The sequence below is a fragment of the Phascolarctos cinereus genome, unplaced genomic scaffold, assembly GCF_003287225.1.
Source record: "Phascolarctos cinereus isolate Bilbo 61053 unplaced genomic scaffold, phaCin_HiC Scaffold_7;HRSCAF=346, whole genome shotgun sequence".
Taxonomy (NCBI): Eukaryota; Metazoa; Chordata; class Mammalia; order Diprotodontia; family Phascolarctidae; genus Phascolarctos; species Phascolarctos cinereus.
This window is the reverse complement of record NW_027556180.1, coordinates 75,703,556-75,730,955: the sequence shown is the minus strand read 5'-3', so window position 1 is coordinate 75,730,955 and position 27,400 is coordinate 75,703,556. Positions and strand designations below refer to the sequence as shown.

Sequence of the window (27,400 nt, the reverse complement as noted above, 5' to 3'; positions counted from 1 at the left end):
ACAAAGAGATAATACTGATGTTGACAATATAAGCTAAAGTCTAAATTTCTACATCTTTTAAATACATTTGAAAGACTGCAAATTATATTTGTGTATTTTAAAGTTTTAGCTCAGCAACAAAATCTTGAAGTTGAAAATAATTATTTTTATCACGTTGATGAAATGTAAGAAATTATAATGCTTCCACACACATATATAATGATGCAAACAATTGAAGTCACTAAGCTTCAGTGAGCTTTTTGAGGTGTTTACTGATTCAGAGTGATATTGCTTTGAGCTGAATTTCGGTAGTTCCGGGGATAACATCAGTAATCTGTCTGCATTTTCCATTATAGCTAACACTGGGGGAAAAAAGAAGGAAAAAGGCAATTAAAATTACAATTAAACCAACATTTAGAAATAACTATGAAATATAAGTTTATAAGTTTTCTAGAAGATGTCTGTTAGGAGAGGCATTAAAAAAAGTCTTCGAAGATCAATTCTTACATTCTTGCACTTTGCTTTAACTCAGAGTAATTATCAAGATAATGGAGAAGGTATTGTCATAATGGGCAGCTAGGTGGCTCAGTGGGTAGAGTGCTGGGCCTAGAGTCAGGAAGACTCATCTTTCTGATTTCAAATCTGGCCTTAGACGCTTACTATCTGTGTGACCCTGGGCAAGTGATTTATCCCTATTTGCCTCAGTTTCCTTAACTGTAAAATAATCTAGAGAAGGAAATAGCAAACCACTCCAGTATCTTTACCAAGAAAACCCCAAATGAGGTCACAAAGAGTCAGACATGATTGAAAATGACCAAATAAGAGTAACTGGCATAATGGAGAAGGTATTGGGAGGTAAGAAGACCTGGGTTCAAATCCTGCCTCAGGACACTTAATAGCTATGTGACCCAGCCTTTATTAGCCTTAGTTTCTTCCTTTGTAAAACAAAATAATTGGATTTAATGACCCCTAAGGTCTGTTCTAGGCAGCTAGATGTCGCAGTGGACAGAGTGCTGGGTATGGAGTCAGGAAGACTCTTCTGAGTTCAAATCTGGCCTCAGACACTTACTAGCTATGTGACCCTGACCAAGTCACTTAACCCTGTTTGCCTCCATTCCTCATCTGCAAAATGAGCTGGAGGAAAAAAATGGCAGACTGCTTCAGTTTCTTTGCCAAGCAAACTCCAAATTTCATCATGGAGAGTCAGACATGACTGAAATGACTTGACAAAAAACAAAACTTCTGCTGCCCTACGTCTATGATACCATGACAAGTCACTGTAATCTCCAGGGATTCCTCTGTTAAATAGACCTCCCCCTCAGCTCTAAATCTATGATCTTATGAGATCTCTTTCCCCTGATTTTGTCATGTTCTCCCTGATAAGTTGTCAACAAAAGGAAATTTGTCTGCTAGTATCATTTTTAGAACTTTTCCTAAGACATCATTCCCTTTCCCTCTTGCTGAAATCCCTGCCTTAATAATGTCTCTGAATGTATCTCTTATTTCTGTCTTTGCTTAGTCTTTTGAATGAGCATGCTGATTTGGTGAGGGACTGCTCACTGACCAGTTTGGCTGTCATGTTGGTTTTTTTCATTTTGTTTTGTTTTGTTTTGTTTTTTACTGGAGAGCTCAAGAGATACTGAGCTTGACGAGCAGAGAACAAGGAACTTAGCATACTGGATGATTTTTGAAGTGGGTTAAAATGAAAAAGGTTTTTATATAACAGCATCTAGGAATAAGAGACTAAAAGGGAGAAAAAAATCAGAGCATCCAAAAGTGGAACTTGGACTCATTTATAATTTATTTCCTGATTGATTAGTTCTAAAGCTGTAGGAACTGTTCCTGGGATTCTGAGCAAGATTTTAACAAAAACTAAACCTACGTTAGAATCAGTGCCAGAAGGGGGAGAAAAAAAGATCCCACCAAAAATACTTCCTTCCTTATTCACACAAAATGAAAATCTCTGAGTAAAAGAGAAATAAATTTGGGGTCAAGATGATTCTTATTCATTCGTTGTCCAGACCTGTGATTTCATCAGCATAAAGAACTCCCAGTACAGAACCTCCCTCCATCAATGTAGAGAAGCTACTCCTCTGTAATTTATAGTAGTGGCACTTTCTACCAATGAAGATTTGATAATAATTCTGCAATTCATAGTCTGAAAGAGCTATTTACCAGTCTTACCTTCTTTAAGGGTAACACAGGAAGAGGTTGAGTAACTTGTCCAGGGTCATACAACTATTGTGTGTCAAAGGTCAATCTTGAACCCTGGTCTTTCTGATTCAGGGACCCCCTATCCATTAAATTACATGGTCTTTCTTTCTTTTTTAATAAATCCTCATATTTATCTTTTTCAAAGCACATTCATCCCCAATATCCCTTTAACTTCAGACCCTTCACACCAAAAAAGAAACTCTTCTGCTTTGGTCAAACCCTGAAATTTGTGAGAGTGCTGAAGGACACTCTCCCCACCCCCACCCCCACTGCTACTCCCTTTCCAGTTGCGCTCAGTCAGCCAACAGCAAGACTGATCTCCCTGGGACCACAACTCTGACTTGAAGTAAGTGCTGGTGCTGAGTTAGTCAAGTTCATTCACTGGTCAGTAGTGATCGCATCGGCAACATTTTGTCTCCTACCATTGCCCTTTTAACCATCATAAAACTCACATTTCTATAGTGCACTAAGGTTTATGGAGCACTTTCCTCAAAACAACACTGAGAGGTGGGCAGCACAAGTATTATAATCTCCATTTTCCAGATTTTAACTGGTTTTTATTTCATTTTTATAGTCAGTCACACGTTGTATATGGGTTTAACTTTGCAGGCTACCTCAAATCCTTTTAGGAAGCAGGCAGAGGATAAATCCTAAATTAACCAGTGCATGTGTGTGCCAAGTAAGTGTTGGAAAGACTAATGACTTAGCATGAACCCCTTCTTGATTTCGTGCGCTGTTGATTCCAAACCTGGAGAGGGAAGTAGAGAAATACTCGTTATTACTTGTTAAATGAACCAACTCTTCTTCCCATATGTTCTTGAGGGACAGCTTTGCAAAAGCCACACACACACACACATACAAATAGAGAAGGAAATAATTGAATAGGATCATAGTAACAATGATAGTTATTATAGTATTTAAGGGAAACCTTAGTCCACTTGTGATGCTTCCTCAGATTCTTCTAATTGTTGTTATCATTGTTGTTGTACCGTTGTTCTTGAAGAGGACCATGATGTCAGGGAGGTGATGCCGTGACTTACAAGTGAATTGGATTTAAGTGAGGGAGGGCAGTGCAAAGTCACCAGCCTCACTCTCTTCTCCAGAGCCATCTGGGTCCAGTGGCAAGATATAGATCAGAAGGACTGGAGATAGCCCTGGATGCAGTGGGAGACCTTGGTCTTTTTAAGTTAAGTCTTTTAACCTTTCTTTTTATTTATTTTGCAAGGCAATCATGGTTAAGTGACTTGCCCAGGGTCACACAGTTAGTTAAGTATCAAGTGTCTGCATCTGAATTTGAACACAAGACCTCCTGAATCCAGGCCCTTACTCTATCCATTGTGCCACCTAGCTGCCCCAAGTTAAGGTCTTTAAAAAAAAAAGCCTTCTATATCTTTTTTTTTAATTTTAAAATTAATTAATTTTTTCAACATTCATTTTCATAAACTTTTGAGTTTTAAATTGTCTCTGTTTCCCTCCCCTCCCCCTCCCCAAGACAGCATGCAATCTGATATAGCCTCTACATACACATTTTTATTAAACATTTTCACAACAGTGATGTTGTAAAGAAGAATTAGAACAAATGGAAGGAACCACAAGGAAGAAGAAACAAAACAAAACAAAACAAAAGAGAGAGAGAGAGAGAGCAAATCTGATCTGCATTCAGACTCCATAGTTTTTTCTCTGGATGTGAATAGCATTTTCCATCATGAGTCTTTTGGAGTTGTCTTAGATCCTTGCATTGCTGAGAAGAGCTAAGTTTATCAAAGTCAGTTATCACACTAGGTGGCTGTTACTGTGTACAATGTTCTCCTGGTTCTGCTTCTTTCACTCAGCACCAGTTCATGTAAGTCTTTCCAGGTTTATCTGAAGTCCACCTGTTCATCATTTCTTATAGCAAAATAGTTTTCCATTACATTCACATACCACAACTTGTTTAGCCATTCCCCAATTGATCGGCATCCCTTCAGTTTCCATGCTTGGCCACCACAAAAAGAGCTGCTATAAATATTTTTGTACATGTGGGTCTTTTTCCCATTTTTTAATGATAACTTTGGGATACGGCCCTAAAAATGGTGTTGCTGGGTCAAAGGGTATGCACATTTTTATAGCCCTTTGGGCATAGTTCAAAATTGCTGTCTGGAATGGCTGGATCAGTTTGCAACTGCACCAACAATGCATTAGCGTTCTAATTTTCCCACATCTTCTCCAGCATTTATAACTTTCCTCTTTTGTCATGTTAGTCAATCTATTAGGTGTGATATAGTACCTAAGAGTTGTTGCTGATTTGCATTTCTCTAATGAATAATGATTTAAAGCATTTTTGATATGATTATAGATAACTTCAATTTCTCCATCTGAAAACTGCCTATTCATATCCTTTGACCATTTATCAATTTGGGACCTTCTATATCTTTTTACAGGATGTTTCTTTACTACTTTGATGCTATAATGTACTTCTAGCATCAAAGTAGTAAAGAAACATGCTGTAAAAAGATATAAAAGGCTTTTTTCTTTCCTTCTAAGACATTTAAAGTAACATTCCGAGTGGTTTTCTCCAGATAGCAGCTGAGAAAATCTGAGCCTTAGAAAAGTTTTGTAACAATTAACCTGCTCCTACTGCCTTGTCAACCTGAGCTTACTAGAGGACTGGAAGTAAGTAGATAAAGCTGCCTGAAAAGTGTTACATTTTTCTTTTCCAGCGGATTTTTACCACTACATTTTAAATGGAAATAAACTGTCATTGTATTCATAGGGCCTCATACAAGGATCAGATATCTTTGTATCAAGAAGAAGGGCAGCTTTGGAGTCAGGGAGACTCGGGTACAACTCCATGGCACATGTAACATGGGTGCCTACGAACAAGTCATTTCACCTCTCGTGAGTAACTTTAATTTTGTTATACTTGCTGATCTACATTGTGTCCTCTCAAGAGTCTTCCACAGCTATGAAACTGCAGGTATAGAACAATAAATAAATACATAGATAATCACATAAAAAAGTGGTAGATGGTGCGTGTAGAAACTTAATATGTTCTCACTCTGTGCCAAGTACTATTCTTGAGTCAAGGGACACAGATAGAAAAATAAGATCATCCCTGGTCTCTGGGACCTCACATTCTATTAGCAAGGCACCACATGAAGGAGGTTACAGGTACAGGGAAAACGGAAAGGCCCAGCTTTTCTTACAGTTCAAGACCAAGGGGGATGAAAGTACAGGAATTCTTAGGGTGCAATGGAAGCACAGATGGCAATGCCTGGAGGTCCAAAGGACATATTGGCAAGGCAGATGGAAAGGCTCGATGGATCTTATGAAACAGTAGGGGACGTGGTTCAGGCTCAGTGGTCTACCATATTACTATAAGGATTATAGTTGCATACTCCCTACTCATCCAAGAGTGTAAAGAGTCATGGCTCTCACCAAAAATTATTGGCAAACATAATCTTATTATTTTCATGTATACACTGACTCTGGGTTAATTAGATTTAATTTTGCAGAATGAGCCAACCCAGTTTCACTTTTCAAGAATACCATTCCTTGACTATTGGATCACAAAAACTAGTTCATTATCTTGGGAAAAGCACAAAGAATAATTAACATAAGTAGAGTTTTGGTCTTATTCTATCACTTGGCTTTATGTTTCTGGTAAAGTCATTTTTTGGACCATATTTCCTTAACAAAGTTGCATCATATGCTCCACCTAATTCATTTGGAATAATAAAGGGAAAAATAAAACAAACATATCAACACGCTTTGGAGAATTTAAATGTGTTACATTTCTTTAAAAATTGTTGTTCTTGTTACCTAGGCTATTTCTGATAGCAATTTTCTCAAATTTTTTTCTAGATAGGATGTGTGTCATCTATCAAATTATTTAAGAATTTTCACGTGTTAATGTAACCATGTTATCTTCTATGTAGAAGTTTATTTGAATCGTAAAATCAGTAGACCTGTCTTTACACTTTCTTTTTTAAAAAATTTATTTATTTTTGGTTTTCAACATTCACTTCCATTTTTGATTTTTAAATTTTCTCCTCCTTCCATTTCTTCCTCTCCCCCAAGCCAGACAGCAAACAATCTGATATAGGTTCTACATATATATTGATGTTAAGCATATTTTCTCTTTAGTCGTGATGTAAAGAACAATTAGAACTAATGGGAGGAACCACAAGAATGAAGCAATAGAACAAAACAACAAAGGAAAAGGAGAGCAAAGAGTATGCTTCCATCTGCATTCAGACTCCACATTTCTTTCTCTGGGTGTGGATAGCAATTTCCATCATGAATCTTTTGGAGTTGTCTTAGATTCTTGTGTTGCTGTGAAGAGCCAAGTCTATCAAAGTCAGTCATACCATTATGTGGCTGTTACCGTGTACCATGTTCTCCTGGCTCTGCTCATTTCATTCTGCATCAGTTCATGTAAGTCTTTCCAAGTTTTTTTGAAGCCTGCCTGCTCATCATTTAAATTTTCTTTGATGCAACTTCAATGCTATGAAAACTGAGGCACATTGTAAATATTGCTTGTGCAGATGGTGTGAGATGTAGAGAGATCAGTGGAGTCAACAGAAGTCAGACCTAATTCAGAACTGATGTGTATCCTTCAGGCATATTCTAAAGGAAACTATTTTTTTTATTAACATCTACCAAATTTGTGCAGATATTTTTGTATGATTCATTCATACACAAAAGAGGCAGTCTCTATTATTAGTGCAAAATGGAAAGAAAAGTCAGCATATCTGGTGAGGACCAAAAAAAGTATTTACTTGATAGGATCTTCTGAAGGGAGAATATTGGAGAACTGGGAATTTTGTCTCTAGCAATTTTTCAATGCATCCAGAAGTTCTCTTTGCAGATGGAGATATCGCTAAGTTTCCTTCATTACTCTTTTTCCTCAACACAATCTGATTTCAGAGACAATTTAAAATGTATCATCTCCCCAATCATATTTGACATCGAAACTGCCATCGGTATTACTTTCTATCTGTGACTTAAATTCCTCAGGAAGATTTTTGGTTAAATTGTCATCAAGGTACATGGTTGGTATTTATTTCATAGACTATCATTTCACCATATATACTGCTTTCCATAAATTATTAACTCTTTTATGTGTATATCTTCTCATCTGAAGTAGTTTATAAGCTCCTAGAAAATAGGAACCAGATTCTATGTTTGTCAAAATGTAAGCAATTACTCTTTGGATGGCTTAAAAATAGAAAGGGATGCTTGTTTGGAAATAGGGAGGAGTATGGCCAAAAGTACGTGTCATCGGTAGTTAACTGCCTATCACCCAACTAGAATAATACAATGTGGAAACTGAAAGATACAGGATGCATCATTCATAATGGGAAAACAAGAAAACAAATATTTATTAAAAGCCAACTGTTTAGGCTGACTTTGGAAAAACCTGGAAAGACCTGTATGGTCTGATGCTGAGTGAAGTGAGCAGAACCAAGAGAACATTGTACACAATAACAGCCACATTGTACAATGACTAATATTGATAACTTAACCCTTCCCAGCAATACAAGGATCTAAAACATCTTCAAAGGCCTCATGATGGAAAATGCTATCCACATCCAAAGAAAGAACTATGGAAATTGAATTGCTATTTTTTTCTCTTCTGTTGAGTTTTCTTTCCTCTTTCTGGTAGTTCCTCCTAACGGTTCTAATTTTTACTTACAACATCACTAATGTGAAAATACGTTTAATAGGAAAGTATATGTATAGCCTATATCAGATTGTGCACCACCTTGGGGAGGGTGGTGGGGAGGAAGGGGGAGAAAAATTTTAAACTCAAAAGCATATGGAAGTGATTGTTGATAAATCAAGAGAAATTAATAAAAAAGAGAGAGAAAGGCAAATATTTATAAAGTATTTGTATCAAGTATTCAAGGCAGTGTGAGAGACAAGATACCAGATTTCATTAAAAACACTGTTCCTTCCTTCATGGACTTAATGATTAAGTTTCAAGTAATGTCTTGCAGTCTAAAGCTCAGAGTTCCATTCTCTGATTGTTTCCAGTCCACTGGAACCTTGGCTCCCCTTGGTTCTGATAGGGAAACCTTTTGCCTTATCTTTCAAAACCAGGTAGGTGTCTATGTCACTCTCCCTTGGGTTTGAAACTTAAGAGGTCTTTAGACATCTCTAAGAGTCCAGTTTCAGTAAAGTGATGTGAGAACAGGTCCAAATGCCAGAGGTTGAGAAGAAAGTGTGAAATGAGTAAAACAATTTGGGATTAAACCAGTGATTCTGCTTGCCCCCCTTGAATACTATGGTACTCATCCATTTGGAATGGTCCCCAGTCAATATTGGTTTATAATAATATTCAGTTCCTGAAATTTTACCTTTATTAAAGAGAAAAACAGAATATAATCAAAATAAGAATTTTGAATAAGTTGGAAATCATAACTAAGATGCAGAAGAAAAGACAGATCATGGAACAAGAGTCCTAAAAATATTACAAAATCTGCCTATTTTTGTCTCTAAAATATTGTATGATGTGCAGAAAGGCTGCTAATAATAAATAGAGCAGCATGAAATCTCTGCAGGGAGCCAGGAGAGTTCATCTCACCAAATATCATTTGCAGACATATGCTTTACCTGCCTGAGCACATTAATTAGAGTTTTATTATTAAAATTCTCTAGACTTATCATAGTCCACATCCTCCATCTTCCTCGATAAAAGGTAAATGTCATTTTACATAGTGAATTGAGTTGAACATATTTTTACTGCTAGATTTTTTTGTGTGTGCCTGCAGCAGAGAAGCTTTAAGAGGCAATGACCCTGTCCCCCAAGGACATTGGTGTTGAACAGAGGCCTGCTCTATACACCAAGAAGGAACTTGAATGGGTGTAATTAATATACCTGAAAAGTGCGATTATTATTATTATTATTATTAATTTAAGTGGTAATAAGAGCCCAGAGATGGTGAAATGCTTTTTCTCGCAACAAAATCCCTTAATTTTGATCAAAATCTGCAGTCTTATGTTCTGTTAACTCTTTTACAAGTCCTTTTAACTAATAGTCAAACTGATTGTTTGAAGAGCAAATTCCCATCCCATCCCTGACAATGCCTGCCTTCCCCAGGAGGATCTAAAAGGCAATGAAAAGTCAGAAAGGCTGGTAGGAAGAGGGTATGGACAATCCCAAGACTACTTTTAATCAATCATAATCAAAATAATCAAGAACTTTCTACATCAAGGCAGCTAGATAACACAATGGATAAGGCTTTTGATCTAGAGTCATGAAGACCTGAGTTTAAACATGTCCTTCACGCAGTAGTTATGTGCTTGTGAACAAGTCATTTAACCTCCCTATGCCTAATTTTCCTCAACTGTTAAATGGGAATAATAATAGCACCTACCTCCTAAAATTGTTGTGAGGATCAAATGAGTTAATATTTGTACAGTATTTTGCAAAACTTAAAGCAATATATAAATGCTAGCTATTATTATTATTACACTTGCCTAAAAAGTGAATATAGATATGATAGCAAGCTGTTACTACGCTTTTTTTTAAAGCATCAAATGTACAGATGCCTGACTAGAAAATAAATATCTGTATTTAAGAACTTATTTGTGAATCAATTGTTGAACCATGCTTTAAATGTAATAGAGGGATTTGCTATTAATAGGAAATCTGCAGTGAGCCCTCTTTTTAAAGACAATAATCACCCTCTGATTTATCTTGTATGTAAACCAAGTGGTTTTTTTTTAACTTTTTGAGCGTTTGCTTAAAGGTTTATCTGTAATGAATACTATTACATGCTGAATGATAAATATTCTGAGTCTTTCTCTTATAACCAATTGGCTCAGACACAAAACCCTACTATTTTCTGTCCTTCTTTGATTTTGTCAGGCAATATTTCTTGAATACCTGTTGGAAGCCAAGCAAACGACATTACTGAGTTTAAGGCTCATTTCTCAGTTTCTCAGTATTCTCACTTCTTTACCATTTTCCCCTTTCAGTCCCTTTCAATTAATACCAATCAATTATAAGCCATTCAAAAGAAGCAGAGGACATAGTCCCTGTTCTCAAGGCACTTATACTCAAAATGAGGAGATGTGATTTACATGAAACAAAATGGCACAGGACAGACTATAACCAAGAATCAATATGTGCAGCATGATTAAGTCCTACTTAACCCCCCTCATATTTCCCCGTAGTGCTTATTTGTCAGACAGTCATTTGCTGTTTTGAAGGTTCTAGGAAAGGGAGAGGGGAAGAATCCAGGAAAAGAGGAAGGTAAGGATACTGAGAAATCTACAGGTAGCCTTGTGGAGCCAATGGAGGTGATGGGATAGAGACATGCACAGATTTGGCACACTGTTATAGACAATAAGTATATGGTAGGGCAGGAATGAAGGTGTCAATAGGCTAGAGTTGTGATAAGAATTCATGGAGGAGAGAGATATGAGATGAGTTTTAAGGACAGATAGATTTGGGCTAAGCAGAGGGGGGGAACAGCATGAGAAAAAAGCAGAAATGAAAACATAAATTGCAGAGCCCAGTTTGACTGGAGCAAAAGGCATCTCTCTGAATACAGAAGGAGATAAGTTTGGAAGAGGACCCAGATTATAAAATACCTCCAAATTAAGATAAAATAGCCATTAGTATTTCTTGAACAGAGGGATATGGAAATGGTAGTCAGGATGGATGGCAGTGAAGGCAAGAATGGAGTCAGGAAAGTCAGGATATTATAATAATCCAGGAATAAAATGATGAGCACCTGGTTAAAAGTAGCGGATAGTACAAATTGAGAGGAATGAAGACAAGTTTCAAAGGAAAAATTGATAAGACTTGGAATGGCTGTATGAAAAGATGTAAGTCAATATAATTTTTATGGTGCCCAACTTCTTCCTCTTTTCTTTCTATCTTCCCTCCTCCTCTCATGATTTTCTTCACTTCTCTCAGGTTCCAAGGGGTTTCATGCTTTCTCTCAATTCTAGGACCAAAATAGACTCTCAGAAATGATCCCTTGTGTCTGTCAATTACATGTTTGCATGAAAATTTTTACGGGCCACTAGGTGGCAGAGTGGATAGAGCGCTAGATCTGGAGTCAGGAGGACTCATCTTCCTGAGTTCAAATCTGGCCTCAGACAATACTCGCTGTGTGACCCTGGGCAAGTCACTTTACCTTGTTTGCCTCCGTTTCCTCATCTGTAAAATGAACTGGAGAAGGAATTGGCAAACTGCTCCAGCATCTTTGCCAAGAAAATTCCAAATGGGGTCAGAAAGAGTTGGACATGACCGAAAATGACCCAATAGCAGTAATAATAATGAAATTATATCAATATGTTGCCTTACCTTGGAGAATGCTAAGAATAAACTTTTTCTCTTGTTATATAATTTTTCATAAATAAATATTTGGTGAATAATAATAATATTGCTAATATATGAGGAAGAGCAACAAAAATGTAAAGAGCACAAAATCTGAAGTTGGGAGAGACCTGGGTTCCAATTCTGCCTTAGACACTCATTTGCTAGATAAATAATTTAAACTCTTTGAGTCTTAGTGTCTTCATTTGTAAAGTGGAAGTAATAAGATCTACAGTACCCATTAGACAATATGAGGAGGTTCAACTGAGAAAATACATGGAAACATTTTATAACTTCTAAAACTCTAGTGCTGAAATGACACAGAGGAAAACAAAATAGTTTGCCCTCAGAAAACATACAATCAAGTCAGTGAGATAAAAAGGCATCCCCCAAAAGAAAACAGTTAAACCACAAAACAACCAGAAGGCAGATGCCTAGAGGCAGCTAGGTGGCTCAGTGGATAGAGTGCTGAGCCTGAAATCAGGAAGTCCTGAGTTAGAATTTACCCTGAGACACTTACTAGTGGTGTGACTCTGGACTAGTCAATTAACAGTTATCTCTCTCAGTTTCCTTAACTGTAAAATGGGAATAACAGCACGTACTTCCAGGGTTTTTGTGAGCATCAAGTGGGATGATAATTATGGAGTGCTAAGCTTAGTTAAAAATGCTACTTTTTAAACAAATGCTTGTTTTCTTCCTGCTTTCCAAAGCAGAACACAGAAGTGTTGTAAATCTAAATTATGTGATATATTACATGAGATCTTTTGTTACTATTGGAAGGAATCATGAGAGAACAGATCAACAGTGTAATTGATGGGCAAGGGAGGCTCTCAGGGATCTTTCTAGCTCTTGTGGAGTCACACTGTAGGAACATCTTCTATTTACCTCTTGGATGACTGGTGCTAAATAAAGAAGGTGAAGGAGAATAGTAGTAGTAGTAGTAGTAGTAGTAGTAGTAGTAGTAGTTGTTGTTGTTGTTGTTATTTTAAAGACTGACTGTTTGAGGCTGGGAGATTAAAAGAAGAGATGTACCAATGATGAAAATGAAGAATTGAGGAAAGGAAATTGGTAGTTTTCGTTGTTTGTTTTTTGTAGAGGTGGGAGAGCTGATAAATTTAGATTTAGACTTTAAGTCTAAAGTGATGGTGGGACAACAACATGGAATATACCATTCTGGTCAGATGAGAGTCTCAGCTAAAGAAATACATTTGTGAATATTCAGTTTCATGGTAGTTTAAAGCCAAGGGTGTAAAAAACAAATGAAACACCTGAATATTCATCAAAAGTGTCTTATAAGTTCAATATTAGTAAACAATAAGATATGGCATCTGATATATATGTAAATATATGTTTATGTACATATATACGTGTTTATTTGTTGGAAATTATATATACATAATACATTATACTTTTTACATTAATGTAGGAATTGCCTAAGTATAATGAGATGATCATCCCTCTACTCTGCCTTAGTGAGGCCATATTTAGAGTATCATCCTCAGTTTTGTGTACTACATTTCAGGAAGGACATGATAAGTGAATGAGCCTCCAGAGGAGGACAACCAAGGTGGTAAAAAGTTTTGAGATCAATTATAAAGGAAGTGGGGAAATTTAGCCTAGAGCACAGGGCCTGGCACTTAATACATGTTTATTGATTGGTTGAGAAGAAAAGCTAACTAACACATTGGATAGAGTGTTGTACTCAGAGTCAGGAAGATGTGAGTTTGAATCCTGACTTAGATACTGGACTTACAATGTGACCCTGGACAAGTTATTTAATCATAGCTTCAGTTTCTTCACCTGTAAAATAAGGATAATAAGATTACCTATCTCCCAAGGTTGTTGAGAGACTTAAATAAGGTAACACATGCAAAGTACTTAGCATATTTAAAGGGCTATATTAATTCTATCATTACTAGAGGGGACAAGGTCACTTTCTTCAAGCATTTGAAAGGTTGCCACGTAGAAAATGGATTATGCTTGTTTTACTTCTCAAAGGGTAGAATGAGGAGGTCAGTATTGCAGAGGCTGATTTAGGGGCTATATAGGGAAAACCTTCTTAACCATTCTAGCTCCTCAAATAAGAATAGGCTTTATTTCCCTTCATTAGAGTGCTTCACGGACAGATTGGATGCCTGGGTATGTTTCAGGGAGGGCATGTGTTCAGGAATAGGGTCAGAGGAGATAGCCCCTGACATATTTCCTCAATCTTAAAAAAGTCTATGTGATTCTGTGGGGGTAGGGCAGTCACTGCAAGCTATAGTGGGAAACAATGAAAGGGCTTGGGGTGTTTTATTCCCTCCCAAGAAAGGGGAGGCCTATGCTTGTTTGAAGGCAGAACTTAAGAACTACTTCTCTCTTTCTCATGTTATTAAAGAAAGTTTCCTTCCAGAATCTTTGGTCATTCTCAATAACTTCTCAACCCATGTTTCTTCTTGATGCCTGGAGCTTCAGCTTTCTTTTCCTCTCCCTCAGTCACATGGAACACTCTGGATGCCTTTTTCTATCCACTGTTTGGTCCGATTATTATGTTCTATCTGTTGTGTTTACTGTAAATGTATTTTAATTCTCCCATGTTATTTTTCACTTGTAATTTCTATATAGATGAAGTTGTTTTCCTTATTTTTTTTCTTTTTTTCTTCAGTTTCAATTGGGATATTTTTATTTGGTGCGCTTTTCAAAACAATAGCAGCACTTCAGAAGCTTTAAAGGGTATACCTTTGTTTTCATCCCTTTCTCCCTTCCTGCCTTTTTTCCCTTTTCCCCTTTCTGTCTTCTTGCTTTCCCTTATTTCTCTCTTCTTGCCTTCCTCCCTTCCTGCCTTTTTCCATCCTTCTCTTCATCCTTCCCCCCCTCTTCCCTCCTTCCCTTTCTGCCTTCTTGCCTTCCTTTCCTTTGACCTTTTTCCATTTCTCCCTTCCTCCCTTCCCCCTTATTGCCTTTTTCCCTTCTTCCCTCCTTCTCTTCAGTTCAGCAAAACTAACCAACATACTTAAAAAATCTGAGGTTATATGCAGTGTTCTATACCCCTGGTCTCCCAACTCTGCAAAGGAATAGGGATGGGGTTTTCTTCTCATCACTTCTTCAACTTTTAATAACAATTGCTGACATTCAAGTCAGCCTTTTACACTTGAAAGGCCTTTTACATGTATCATTTCATTTGAGCCTCACAAAAACACTATGAGACAGATACTATGGGCATCCTTGTTCCATTTTTGCAGCCAATGAAACTGACATTCGTAAAGTCTATGTGACTTGCCCAAAGTCATACAGCCAAGTTATCAGGAGTAGGAGACGAACCCAGTTCTTCCTGATTCCATGCCCAGTCCTCCAGTCACTAGTCTATACTATCATTTGCTTCACATCACAGGCTGCAGATCATTACGGTTCTAGATAGCCAATAGTCTTTAGTCTTTCTGACTGAAGACAGAAATACATGTGCAAAAGAAACAGAAATTATTAATATCCAAAAACTTCTAAGTGGTGGTAAATCCGCATACACATTTATATTCTTGAAAGATTGATACCAAATAGGCTCCCTGGTGGATGAGTTAGTCCTAGGTGATAAAACCCAACTGTGGCTTTCATCAATTGTTCTTTCTCCAAAATGTCCAGACACTGACTGAGGCAAATTCAACCCAGGAATCAGATTTTTGGTGAATGATGACATCACATGTCTTAGACTTCTTAAATGAGTTCTTGGATTCGAAGAACATATTTCAAAGACGAGAACACAGGGTGCAAATTCCAAACTCTTCCTAGTATTGCCCCAGATTCGTTGTGTTTGTCTTTTGTTCCTGGACTATACATCTGTCAAAAAGTATGAATATATTTGTTCTCTGTGGATCCCTACGAGAAATAAGCTCAGTAAAAATTAAGTGTTTTTCTTTTGCTGTATACCAGCATCTGGGACAACCACAAATTTTCAGAGAACAGAGGTTGGTTCCCAGGTAAGTTACAATGACTTCTCCAAAAAATAATCACCATAACCACACCAGATGACAACATTAGAATGTGAACAAGAAGCTGGTCCACACTGGAGGCAGATTTTCATATGATTCGGGGAAAAGGCATTTCAGTGCAACAAAATTAAACTGTACTTCCTTGTGGATGACCTGGTAGAGACAGTTCATCTTTGCCTCCTTCATGACACTGACTGATTCCTTTCAGGAGAATGTATGGATGGACTGTAAGATACTCATTTCTTTAAATCTTCACCTCTTTTTACACACACACACACACACACACACACACACACACACACACACACACATCCATGTTATCAGCTCAATCTCAGCAAAAATTTGAAAGCCTTATGTCTAGATAATTTCTAGAGCAATTTATGAAAATCAGTAGGGTTTCTGGATTCATTTTTCCCTGATCACCCAAAAAGTAATTGAGAGAATTAATGCTTTCAGTATACCCTCAGATGGAACTTTGATCACAGGTAATGGCCAGAGTTCAGATAAAGATGATTAAGTGAAAGTTAGGTTATTTTCACTTGCCTATGCCCAGGAAGGGAGCTTCAAAAAGAAGGGGTTTGAGGTGAAAGCAGTGACTTGCTTGAGCTCTCCCCCAAGCCCCTCCAAATACCTATAAAAATGGCTCTAAACAAATTCTAAAGCAGCAGACCCCACAAAAAGACAGAGTGAAACAAATTTTCAGCCCAAGACAACCTGGATGGTTGATCAGAAAGGTATATTGCGCCGGGCTGGGAGAGAAGCACAATTTGGCGTGGGTGTGCAGGCCACAGTGAACCTGGAGCAGGCCTCAGAGAACTGAATCACAGGCAGCTGTGGTGGTTTCCAGACCTATCAACCCACAAATGCCAAAGACAGCTTAGAAGGTCAGTGGTAAAAGTCTGTTTCTGTGGTGAGAGAGAAGCTAGGTTTCAGCCCCAGTTCTCAAGTGTGGCCCTGGGGCCACGACTGCTTTCTAAGCTTCTGGCCCGCAGACTGAGGGGGAATCAGGTGGCTAATCAGAGGGGGATTGCAGGAATTTCTTACTTTGCCTGTGCTTGGATCTGGGTCACAGTCCTGGGTGGCAGTCCTGGGGTGAGGAGGAGCGCTGGCATGGTGGAGCTTGTAGTGGCTGTGCAGAGAAAATCCTCTTCACAGTTCCAAGGCAGAAAAGAGTGCTTGTGGTCACTCATGGACTCACAGGCCAGGTAAAGAGTAAACACCTTGCCCCTTATCATACCACCTCAGAAAAAGTGAAAATTTAAAGGTCCCTAGAAGTATCTCTGAAAACGGCTGTACAAACCCCCAAAGCTTGGGACAGTACATGGAAGCAGACCTTATATTCAGCAAAACTGAGTATAATCCTTCAGGGGAAAAAGTGGTAATTCAGTGAAATAGAGGACTTTCAAGCATTCTTGATGAAAAGACCAGAGCTGAACAGAAAATTTGACAAGACTCAAGTGGAACATGAAGAGGTAAACAGGAAATCATAAGAGACTTATTAAGGTTGAACTGTTTATATTTCCTGCATAGAAAGATGATATTTATAACTCATGAGACCTTTGTCAGTATTAGGGTAGTTGGAAGGAAAAAATTTTATGTATGTATATATAGATATAGATACACAGGGCACAGGGTGAATTGAAGATGAAGGGGTCATATCTGGAGAATAAAATTAAAGGTTGAGAAAGGATTATACTGAGAGAAGGAGAAAGGGAGAAGTAGAATGGGGTAAATTATCTCACCAAAAACAGAAAAAAAAGGCTCTTGAAGTGGAGGGGAAACAGGGTAAGGTGAGAGGTAATCAGTGAATCTTATTCTTATAGGATTTGGCTTAAGGAGGCAACATATACACTCAATTGGGTATGGAAATCTGTCTTACACTACAGGAAAATAGGGGGGAAAGGGGACAAGAGAGCAGGGGGATGATAGAGAAGAGGGCAGATTGGGAAAGAGGGTAATCAGAAGCAAACAGGGTCAAAAGAAAGAATAGAATAAATGGGAGGGGCAGGATAGGATTAAGGGAAATAGAGTTAATTTTTCACAGCATGTCTACTATGGAAGTGTTTTGCATAACTGCACATGTATAACCTACATTGAGTTGCTTGCCTTTTCAATGACAGTGGGTAGAGAGGGAGGAAGGGAAAAAATTTGGAACCCAAAGTTTTAAAAACACATGTTTTAAAAGAAAGTTTTCACATGCAACTAGGAATTAAGAAATACAGGAAATGGGATATAGAAATCTATCATGCCACACAGGAAAATAGAAGGGGAAGGGAATAAGAGAATGAGGGGAGAAATAGAAGGGAGGGCAGACTAGGGGAAGGGATATTCAGAATGCATGCCATCTTGGGGAGGGGTGAGGGGCAAGATGGGGTGAAAATTTGGAGCTCAAAATCTTGTGGAAGTAAATGTTGAAAACTAAAAATGAATATTTTTTTTAAAAAAAGAAACATTGGCTGATATAAATCAATTTTGGTCAATTTGATCCACTTTGGGCCAGTTTTAATTGGTTTTGGCTTGTTTGAACTTTTGGCCAGTTTGAACTGAATTCAGCTGGTTTGAACTGGTTTTGACCAGTTTGAACTGTTTTCAGCCAGTTTGAAATGGTTTTATCCACTTTGAGCTGGTTTTAGCGGGTTTGAATCAATTGGCCAGTCTGAACTGGTTTTGCCTGGTTTGAACTGGTTCCAGCTTGTTTGAACAGGTCTTGACCGGTTTGAACTGGTTTTAACTGGTTTGGTCCAGTTTGAACTGGTTTCAGCCAGTTTGAGCCAGTTTGAACTGGTTCCAGCTGGTTTGAACAGGTCTTGGCCGGTTTGGACTGGTTTTGGCTGGTCTGAAGAGGTTTGGGGCAGTTTGAACCAGTTTGGGCCAGTTTGAACTAGTTTTAGCCTGTTTGAAATGAAACTATGAAACTTTTAAAGTGAGTTTGAACTGGTTTTTTTTCCATTTTTTTGTTTTTTGCTCATTTTGAACTTGCTTGAACTGTTTTTTTCATTTCAAATTAGTTTTTCTGTTTTGAACATTTTTTTGTTGTTTTAATTTTTTTTTTGCCACTTTTAGCAGTTTATACTATGTTTTTCCCATTTTGAAATTTTTCATTTTGGTTTGTATGAGTTTTGGCAGGTTTAAACTGGTTTTGGTCAGTTTGAGCCAGTTTGGGCCAGTTTGAACTGACCAACTTGAACTGGTTTCAGCCAGTTTGAACTGGTTTGGGCCAGTCTGAACCAGTCTGAGCCTGTTTGAACTGGCTCCAGCCAGTTTGAACCAGTTTTGACTGGCTTCAACTGGTTTGAACCAGTATAAACTGGTTTCAGCCAGTTTAGATTGGTTTGAACTGCTTTCAGCTGGTTTGAACCAGTTTTGGCCCATTTGAACTGGTTTTGACTAATCTTAGCTGGTTTGAACTGGTTTTGACTGGTTTGAACGGGTTTTGACTGGACAGTTTAAACTGGTTGGTTTGGACCAGTTTGAACTGGTTTGAGCCAGTTTCAGATATTTTTGACTGGTATGTTGAACCAATTTTGACTGTTTTCAACTGGTTTTAGCCAGTTTTGGGTGGTTTTGGCTGGTTTGAACAGGTTTGATCCATTTTGAACTGGTTTCAGCCAGTTTGAATTGGTTCTGACAGGTTTTAACTGAAAACCATTCTGAACCAGTTTTGACTGGTTTGAACTAGTTTTTACCAATACGAACTGGTTTGGAACTGGTTTTTGCCATTTTGAAATGGCTTTTGCTCTTTTGCTCAAATGGCATTGGTTTTTGATATTTGGGCCCATTTGAACTGGTTTGAACTGGTTTGGGCCAGTTTTGACTGGTTTTAGCAGTTCTAACTGGTTTTTGCCTGTTTAATTTTTTTTTAAGCTTTTTAAACTAGTTTGAACTGTGTAACTGTCTTTGTAAAGAGAAGAGACAGACAGGATGTGAGAGTTATGGAAGTAATGCACATAGTGCTGGACCAATTGGTTTTAAGAAAATGTTGTGCAAATTCAGAGGCTGTTAACCTCTCAAAATAGTTATATAACTTTTGCATGATAATGATGGATACTCACTATATATATATATATATATATATATATATATATATATATATATATATACATATATATATATATATATACATATATATATATATATATATGTATATATACATATACATATATATACATATATATAGGCAATTCATTACATCTTTTAAGCATCAAAAAAATATATAAAATATATAAAATAAAATGCAAATATAGTCCAGCCCCTACAGCCATCTTCCAGGGAATCAGCTCTGATGGAGATGTGACCTGGCAACAGTTTCTGCCAACTTTGCCAACTCAGCAGTCATAGTAACTAAAGACCCAGAAAAAAAATTTCTTGTTACCAAAGTCCTTACCACTGTGAAATGGTTTAATATCGGAAAAAAAAAATATCACTTTATCATTGGAAATAACATTCAAGAAGAAGTTTTACCATCTTTACTGTTGCACCTTAAGTAAGCTAAAACCTCCTAGCTGTGTCGCCTCCCTTTATCAGAACCAGAGCTTCTTGAGAGCAAGGTTGAATTTGAGCAGAGTCTTGAAGGAAGTCAGGGAAAGTATATGTATATGTGTATATGCTGTAAATGTATATATGTATATATACTCTCTCTCTCTCTTTTTTAAATATAAGGCAATTGAGGTTAAGTGACTTGCCCAGAGTCACACAGCTAGTGAGTGTTATGTGTCTGAGGCCGAATTGGAACTTAGGTCCAGGGCTATAGCTCTATCCACTGTGCCACCTAGCTGCCCCTCTATCTGTATATTTCAAAAGTATTCCATTCCATGGGGTTCGGAGATGGTAGACATTTAGGAAGTTTAAACTTATTAAAAAGTCATTTTAAAATTTATTTTGATTAATGTTACCTCTGAGTAATTATGGGCAACTTTTTTGTCTTTGATAATACTGTAGTTCCAGTGCAGTTTATTTGTTGAATTCTCAAGGATATTTTGGGGTCTGTATTATGTGGCATGGGGACCCATCATTTGTTAGTTTATTAAATATTTGGAGTTTCTAATGTAAAATTATAGTCACTAAGTAAGGTCTTTTTAGGTATTCAGTAGGGGCTAAAGTGTTACAACCTGTAGTGATGAGTGGTGTGATTTCTGTTGTAATTGTTAGAAGCAGGGTAGCCTGGGGTTCATAAAGCTTGCACTGAAGTCAGGAAGAACTTAGTTTAAGCCTTTATTCCTGTCGTATACTAGCTGTGGGGCCCTGATCAAATTATCTAACTTTAAAAAAAAAAAAAGAAGAAGAAGGGGTTTGAACTGGATAAATATATTTAAGGCCTAGAGGGGATCAGAGAAACCAGAGACTGGTACTGAGAAAAGTAAAGAGGAGAATACCTCAACTATAGGTGGTCTGTGTGTCTGTGAAAAAGAATAAGCAGCCTAGTGGAATGATCAGTCCTTGGCTTAAGCTGCCCTCTGTTCATCCGCAAGAATCTATTTTCTTGCCTTCCTGCTGTCTCAGGATTAACTGTCTCTGGCGTTCATGGCTAATCTCGTATCGATGATGGGTGTACTCTGTTGCATCAACATTATTCTCTTTCCCTGCTGCTGTTGTTATGAGGCAATTTAGAATAGTAGAAAAAGACCGTGGATTTGGAGTTGGGGAAATATATATATATATATATATTTATCCTGGATTCTTACTATCTGCAAGTCCTTTGAGGCTCAGTTTACTCCTTTATAAAATGGGGATAACATATCTACATATCAATTTGTACCTGTTAAGTGCTTGGCAAGTATGATTATCTTCACGACCCATTAACTGGCCTATTCACTTTCCCAAATGGCTCCCTCCTCCCATTGGTGGCTTACTCCTGGGGCCTCCATTTTGAAGAGGGGCCCAGGCCCTCGAATCTTCATTGCTTTCCTGGTTTGCTTCTGACTTTGGTGCTGTAATGCCTGCCCCAGTGTAGGTACTTTCACCCTCCAGCCCTCACTCTTTTGTTCTCTTTTGTCCTTGTCTTCTACCATTAGAATGTAAGCTCCTTGAGGGCAGGACTGTCATTCTTTTTGCTTCTATTTATATATCCCTAGTGGCTAGCACATAGCAAGTGTTCAACAAATTTTTTTTTCATTGTTGTTTCCTCCAATAACTTTGGCTATAGCATTATTCCTTTCTTCACCCATTTGGTGGTGGGCTGAAGACAGCTTTTACTGGCTGATTGTTAAATTTTCAATGTGAGCATTTATAACTTGGAAAGCAGCAAGTGGTACTAATTAGGGGGTGACTTACTGTTTTGTTGATTGTCTAGTTTTAAGAAGATGAAGGAGAATACGTTATTAGTTCAGATGGAACTTTTTTTTTTAGGCAATTGGGGTTAAGTGACTTGCTCAGGGTCACACAGCCAGTAAATATCAAGTGTTTGGTCTGAGGCCTGGTTTGAACTCAGGTCCTCCTGACTTCAGGGCCGGTGCTCTATCCGCTGCACCACCTAGCTGCCCCCAGATGGAACTTTTAAAATGTGTCCTGTATGAATCTTTGGGGAAGAGCTGATTGTTAAATACTTACCTGTGTACACCTGCCACTCTTAAGTATTGCTTCTCTTTACTTCTTTCATCTCTCCTGTTAAGTACACCATTTGCTCATGCTACAGCATTTGTTTATCCTTACAGTGGATCTTCTGTTTTCTGCTGTTCTATATATAATTTAGAGGCAGCTAGAAGGCTCAGTGGATAGAGTGCTGGGCATTGAGTCAAGAAGACCTGAGTTCAAATCCTGTCACAGACATTTACTAGATGTGTGACCCTGGGCAAAGTGCTGTTTGCCTAAACCACTTGAGAAAGAAATGGCAAAACACTCCAGTTTCTTTGCCAAGAAAACCCCATATGGGGTAACAAAGAGTCAGACAGGACTGAACAACTAACAACAGTATGTGATCAAAGGTCCTTGAAATCGCCTATACTAAGATAGTCATTGTTAGAGGCATTTTTATGTCTTAGTCAATGGTAGAAAAGCTTACATATTCTGAAAGCATTTTTAAAGCTATCTAGGTAGGATATATTTGCCAGTAAATTTGATCTGAGAGTTAAGCTAGTATTTGTTTTAAGTCAATACTAGAGTAAAGCTGAAAGGCTTATTAGAAATATAAATGACTTAGTTTGTGCATGTGTTTCTATAGGATGATCTGGGATTGTTCCAGACTAGTGTTGTCAAAATCAAATAGAAATGGGCCATCTCCCCCGACCACACAATGTGTAAGGATCCCTGGCTGTCACATATTGACTTAGAAGACCATATGTTAACATTATCTATGTTCTATTATATTTTTATTTACTTTGTTAAATATTTCCCAGTTATATTTTACTCTAGTTCCAGCAGCACTAGGGTGTATTGTAGCAGCATAACATGGTTTATTTGACATCTCTGGTCTAGAGAAGGGATTCTTATCTTTTTGTATATATATGCTCCCTGCCTATGAACCCCTTCTCAGAATAATGTTTTAAAATACATAAAATAAAATATTAAAAATGAAACCTATTTATTTTGAAATACAGTTCTTTAAAAAATATATATTTATGTGGTAGCTAGGTGGCACAGTGGATGGAGTACCAGCCCTGAAGTCAGGAGAACCTGAGTTCAAATCTGGCCTCAGACCAAACCCTTGACACTTACTAGCTGTGTGACCCTGGGCAAGTCACTTAACCTCAATTGCCTAATACATACATACATATACACACATGTATATATATATATATATATACATATATATATATATATGTATATATATATATGTATATATATATACATATATATATATATCTACATATGTATCTGTATGTGTATATGTCTATATATAATGTGTGTGTGTGTGTGTGTGTGTGCGCGTGTGTGTGTATATATGTATGTTTATTAGACCCCAGGTTAAGTGCCTCAGTTCTAGGAAAAGTTGGAGTCAGAAGAAGAAGAAAAAAAGATTCAAATTCATTCATTCCTTCTTTGTTCAGCCAATATTTATTAGGTGCCTAGTCAATCAGCAAGCATTCCTTAAGCACTTAGTATATGCTACTTGCAAACAATGCATTGTGAGCTTAGAGATTATCTAGTCCACAGGATTCTTAGGTAAGAGTTCACTGACCTTCAAGTGGCCTATAGATAGATTTGAAGACTTCATGATCTTGGATGGGGGAAACAAATCAATCAATTACATCTTTATTTTGACTAGTTCCTAACTAAAATTTAACATTTCCTTCAATTATTTAAAAGCAATACTCTGAGGAGGGAGCCATAAGCTTTATCGAAACTGTTAAAAGTGTCCATGACACAGAAAAAGGTTGAGAACACCTTGTTTAGTTGAACCTTGTCATTTTTCACTTAAGAAAATAGGGCCCAGAAATTTGTGCAAGGAAGCAGAGTCTGTATTTGAACCCAAATCTCCTGATTCCAAACCCAGTGCTCATTCTCCTGTACTATATTTTCTCTATAATGTCCCACGAACTTCATTTTTAAACTCATTCTGGCCCTGGTAATCACACAATGGGAATGCCCTGTGCCCTTGAGCTCCCTCTTCTTATGGAATGACTCTCCCCAGAACTTCCATTTGAGGAGGGCATCCCAGGCCAGTCCTGTCTCTTATTCCTCTCCAAGCTACATTCTGTACGTCCTCTCTACCACAAAGGTACCAATGCAGGGTCCTTTTGCCCCTTCACTCCCTGCCCCTCTCCATTTATGTATTGTCTTTCCCCTGAAGTCAGGAGCTGTCTTTCTTACTGCTTGTATTCCTACCACTTAGCCTGGCACATAGTGAAAACTTAATATATGTTTGTTGGCTGACTGTCACTACCAATGGCAGTATCTAAATAACAAATGCTTAGTAAGTGTTTATAGAATGTTATTGCTATCTATGTTCCAAGTGTAGTTTACCGAGTTTCTTTCCAAGAAGAGAAGATAGAAACATCAAGAATCAGAACACAGATCAAAGTAGTGAAGAATCATATAAACACACACACATACACACACATAAACATCAACAAAACCTTCTTAAAAAGAGATGAAGGCACTTGAGGACACCTCTGTACATTCAAGGTTATCTATGAAGTATTCCTTTTAAAAACAGAAGTGGGACTTCAATAAGATTTTGAAAAGGACCTGAGTAGCAGAAGAGAGATTTGACATTTCTCAGGAGATCCTATATGAAGAGTTTCTCACAGAGAAGGAAGGCAAGGAAAAGGGGCCACTGTATATTTGGAACTAGGAAACAGATTTGAGGCTCTTCTTGAAGAGAAGGGAGTTGTGTGCTCTGAGGAAGAAGACACTGTTTTTTCTCCAAAGGGAAAAAAAAAATCACAAAAGCTATCAGGTGAGAAATCATCCAGGAAGAGTCAGAGAAAGAAGAGAAAATGGTTGGTGACTCCCAGCTCATGAGGACTTGGTCAACATGATAACAATAATTAAGAGAGAGAGGAATGCTGTCTATCTCTGGACATATAACCAAGCCATAACAGGGAACCTACCAACACTTACCAAACCAGATAACTTCTATTGACTTCTGGCGATTCATATAGGTGTCACTGTTATTGCCAGAAGGAAACTAAGAAGTTTTCTGAAGATTATGAAATCTTGGTTAAGAAACTGACGGTCACAGGGATAGGTGTTATGTTTTCCTTACTATTTTCTATTGAAGACAAAGGAACAAGAAAAGAAAAATGAATTTGGAACATTAATGGTTGCCTAAGAAAAAGAGATTTGGATTACAACTGAAAAATAGGAATGACAAATTCCCAGTCAGGAAAGGAGTACCTCCCCCTGCCCCCCCCAAAAAAAAACTGGTAAGGAAGCATTCATCAACTATCTTTAAATTTTAATTGAAAGGGCTTTTAAATAAAAATGATTGGGAAAGGAGAAAACTGTTTCTGTTTTTCCATTTCCACCAAACTAGACACACTAGAGAGCTGCTAAAAGGAAGGGAGAAGAATAGCAATTGAGACATAGAGAACTTCAAGGAGACAACCCATTGGCCTCAGATGTTCTTACACAAAAGCACAGAGTTTAGACAACAAGACTAAAATAGAATCTTTTTCATTTTTGCTTAAGGCTTGAGATGTTCCTTTTGCGATGATGAAGATCATTCAGTCTCTGGTGTTTGGAATTTAGGTTGCAGTCCTTGTCATTTGTATGGTTTGCTGGGCAGTCTGTGTTCTAACCACATCTCAAGAGAAGAATGGTGACCTGGTCGAAGCAGAAGTAGATGAAGTTCTACCTTTCAAGCATCACAGAGCTGCCAAAATTCTTCTCCAAGATGCAGTGCCAAGAGGGGTTGTACTCTTGCTAAACTACTTCTTGATATGGACTACTATGCCCTTCTATATGATCTATTTCTCCAGGGCTGGAGTGATTCACTCCACAGAGTCTAGCTACAACTCCTCTGACATGTCTGCATTTTAAATTATCACCTTGCAATCACGCATGGTAGCCATGGATTAGAGGTGCTGGTAGCTGTGATGCTTAAAATCCAATTGAAAGCAAGATAAGGGAGTAGAGAATTAGATAAACAACTACCTTTATCTAGTTTAAGTCACCAGGCCTGTATAATCTATATAATAGTTTGCATAATAGCTAGCATTAATATAGTACTTTAAGATTTGCAAAACCCTTTACAAATTTTAACTCATTTTATTTTCACAACAATACTGAGAAATATGTGCTATTGTTACTCTCATTTTACAGATGAGGAAAATGAGGCCTGCCTAAAATAAGTCAGGTAAGTTAGCTTCCAATCACAAAAGCAGGGCATAGGGTAAAGGTTCTGGGGATGAAAAGCTTAAAATCTTCAGGAGATTCTGGTCCAGAAGGATATTATTGAACCTGTCAAGAAGATGGTCATTGAGAAAGTAAAGTATGACTGGGGCCTACCTGACGTAATAGGACTGATGAAGTGGTCATCTCAATTGGGTCATTCGTCATTTTTTCCCACATCAGGAAAAACTCATCAGGAGTCAAAACTTGAATGAATTGAGTTATCTCAGATATGTAAAGTCTCATCCAGTAGAGGGTAGTATCCCCTGTCAATGGAAAATTGAGCCGTCAGTCACCATCAGGCCAATAAGCAATAGTAGAATAGCCACTGATGAGTGGATAGAGTGTTAGACTAGAGAGTTAGGAAGACCTGGGTCCCAACTCTGCCCTCAGATATTTATTAGCTGTATGATCCTGGGCAGATTATTGACCCTCTCTCTTCCTCAGTTTCACATCTGTAAAATGAGGAGGTTAGCCTTTAAACTTAGATGGTCTCTAAGTTTCCTTCCCACTCCAAATCTATGTTCTTATTCAATTAAAACAGTCACTGGCAAGCCCAGTCCTCGCAAATTGATGGTGCAATCTGCCAGGGATCACTATAATGATAGAAAGAAAAAGAAAGACTTTAAAAGATATCCTCCTACAGTAAATTCTAGTTTGCATGTACATTTTAAGTGCCCCTTAACTATTTGGGGGGGTCCCCATTAGCAACAAAATGCCTTCATGCAGCTCTGGAGAAAAGGAAAGTACTTTATTAGAAAATACTGTATTTCATTTTGCTCTTAGAAAACAAAACCAAACCAAACCGACATAGCAAGTTAGAGGAACAGAAGCCCTTCAGGGAGTATTTTATTTTGAGTGTCTTTACTTTTGGAAACAGCGGTAAGGAAAAAGCCATCTTACTTTATTGTGTTCCTACTCATAAGGGACTTATAAAAATAAAATAAAAAAAAAGAAGCAGCACATTGTTATTAGAATATAAATGTGTTTGTTGAGAGGAAAATCAAAACCAACACAAAGTTTAATATATGTTCTCCTTTTAGACTTTCTAGGTAAAAAACTGGGAAAAGTGAGAGAGTCGTGTGCATGAAGATGGATAAATTGCTTAACAGTTTGTACCTAATCTCCTCAGATCTGTTGAAAGCTTTTTGTGCAGGCC

General features: G+C 37.7%; 1 long non-coding RNA gene across 1 annotated transcript; it reads right to left on the bottom strand.

The window, feature by feature from the left end:
* Positions 1 to 249: 249 nt before the first annotated feature.
* On the bottom strand, positions 250 to 26,502 carry LOC110223271 (uncharacterized). Its single transcript, XR_002328642.1, has 3 exons — positions 26,359 to 26,502; positions 2,808 to 2,941; positions 250 to 341 (listed from the first exon to the last, which is right to left on the bottom strand). It is a non-coding gene; the product is annotated as an uncharacterized LOC110223271 (long non-coding RNA).
* Between the last annotated feature and the right edge of the window lie 898 nt (positions 26,503 to 27,400).